The sequence below is a fragment of the Sapajus apella genome, unplaced genomic scaffold, assembly GCF_009761245.1.
Source record: "Sapajus apella isolate SASKATOON/1434 unplaced genomic scaffold, GSC_monkey_1.0 scaffold88, whole genome shotgun sequence".
Classification (NCBI taxonomy): domain Eukaryota; kingdom Metazoa; phylum Chordata; class Mammalia; order Primates; family Cebidae; genus Sapajus; species Sapajus apella.
The window spans coordinates 4,977,728-4,980,284 of record NW_022437028.1 but is presented as its reverse complement, the minus strand read 5'-3'; positions in this window follow the sequence as shown (position 1 = coordinate 4,980,284).

Genomic DNA, 2,557 nt, shown 5'->3' with positions numbered 1-2,557 from the left:
TCCTCTGGATTGACAATGTGGTGCAAACCCAGGGAACCAGAGCCTCAGACCTGCAGGAGTAGCCCCAGGGTGCCGTGGCCTCCCAAAGTGCTGGGGTGCTGGGGTTACAGGCATGAACCACCGTACCTGGCCCTGTCCTCGGGATTCTGAGGATCTGAAACTATTGATTGTCCCCGCTGGGAGTCTGGAGGGCTTATGGGGGCCAGGAGCAGACATGGCTCCACCTGACAACCATGAACCCACCTGTGACAGGACACATGGAGATGGACAGAGAGGGAGACAGAGATGCACAGAGAGGTGGAGGCCGGGCGTGGTGGCTCACACCCGTAATCCCAGCACTTTGGGAAGCCGAGGCGGGCAGATCACTAGAGGTTGGGAGTTCGAGACCAGCCTGGCCAACATGGTGAAAGCCTATCTCTACTAAAAATGCAAAAATTAGCTGGGCATGGTGGCAGGTGCCTGTAATCCCAGCTACTTGGGAGGCTAAGGCAGAAGAATCACTTGAACCTGGGAGGCGGAGGTTGCAGTGAGCTGAGATCACGCCACTGCACTCCAGCCTGGGCGACAGAGCAAGGATCAATCTAAAAAGAAAAAAAAAAAAGATTGAGGAGGATAAACAGCACTGCCCCATTTGTTGGGAGATTAAACCAGTTATTGTGATACAGGTTTCTAGCATGGTGCCTGACAGCGGGCAGGAGGGAGGTTCAGGCTGAAAGCTAAAGCCATTTCTCAGCTCCTCCTCCGGGAAGCCCTCCTGGATGGACCCCATCTGGCACTGCTTCTCCCTGACCCCCTGCCCTAACCCCCATTATCACTTTCAGGTAGGTGTTTTTTTTAATACCAGTGAATTCCCATACACAGTTCAGGGTAGGGGGACCAGGGCTCCCACCAATCTGGGCTGATGCAATAAGAGTAGATAGCCCAGCCTGAGACAAAGAAAGGGCTCGGGACAGTCACAGGCCCCTCACTGGGCATCATACTCAGACCACCTAGTAACACCGCGTGACCGGGAAGGACCCCTTGAGAAGTCAGTGCCGGCTTTTCTCCTAACGAGGATATTTTGAATACGATTCTGGGAGGGACCCACAACTCCGCAATCTCACCCTTCCAGCCCGGGCTGGAGCAAACCTAACCCAGAGAGGTTTGCTTTCGCGAGAGGGCAAGGGAAGCTTTGCAATGAGCGTGTTGATGGTGGAGAAGAGAATCAGGGCATGTGCAGGAGCTAGCTCCAGAATATTCCCTTCCTGGGCTTGGGGCTGGGAGGCAGGAGGAGGCCCTGTCCCTCTCCCAGGTTCCCGCAAGCCCGCTGTTACAAGCTGAATGGATCACCCCGAAATTGACATGCTGAAGTCCTCTGAGTCCCCCAGGACCTCAGAACATGAATTTTTTTTTTTTTTTTTGAGAGAGAGAGAGAGTCTTGTTCTGTTGTCCAGGCTGGAGTGCAGCGGTGTGATCTCAGCCTCCCAAGTAGCCGGGATTACAGTTGTGCACCACCGTGCCCAGCTAGTCTTTGTATTTTTGGTAAAGACAAGGTTTCACCATATTGGCCAGGCTGGTTTTGAACTGCTGACCTAAAGCGATCCACCTCCCGTGACCTCCCAAAGTGCTGGGGTGCTGGGGTTACAGGCAGGAGCCATCGTGCCTGGCCCTGTCCTTGAGATTCTGAGGATCTGAACCTATTGATGGTCCCCCTGGGAGTCTGGAGGGCTTATGGGGCCAGGAGTGGATGCCGTTCCACCTGAGAATCATGACCCCACCTGTGACCCACTGGGGACCCAAGACCCCAGCACCCAGCTCTTACCTGCTTGCCAGGAGCCTGACCCGTGACCACCAAGGGGGGCTAGGGAGCTGTGTGGCAATAGGGGTCTCCCCGCCCCCCTACTCATTTTTTTCACTCACACATTCACTCAGCTGCATTGCAGATGCCTGCCATAGGAACGACAACACCCCTCAGGGTAGATGGAGAGAATGATGTATAAATAGTCATGGCAACCGTGCCTTTTAGACTTTTTGACAGTGCTGAGCAGAAAAACAGTCCATCAGGACCCAGCAAACACATAAAGGTGCAGGCCAGGTGCAATGGCTCATGCCTGTAATTGTGCTGAGGCAGGAGGATCACTTGAGGCCAGGCGTTTGAGACCACCCTGAGTAACATAGTGAAACCCTGTTTCTATTTTTGTAAAAAAAATAATTAATTGACTGAGTACCGTGACTCACGCCTATAATCCCAGCACTGGGAGCCCAAGGCAGGCAGATCATGAGGTCAGGAGATCAAGACCATCATGGCTAACACGGTGAAACCCCATCTCTACTAAAAATACACAAAATTAGCCAGGCATGGTGGCGCGTGCCTGTAGTCCCAGCTACTTGGGTGGCTGAGGCAGGAGAATCGCTTGAACCTGGGAGGCGGAGGTTGTAGTGAGCAGAGATCGAGCCTTTGCATGCCAGCCTAGGCGACAGAGCGAGACTCTGCCTCAAAATAATAATAATAATAATAATTAATTACTTAAAAAATTAGCCAGATATGGTGACATGCACCTAGAGTCCCAGCTACTCA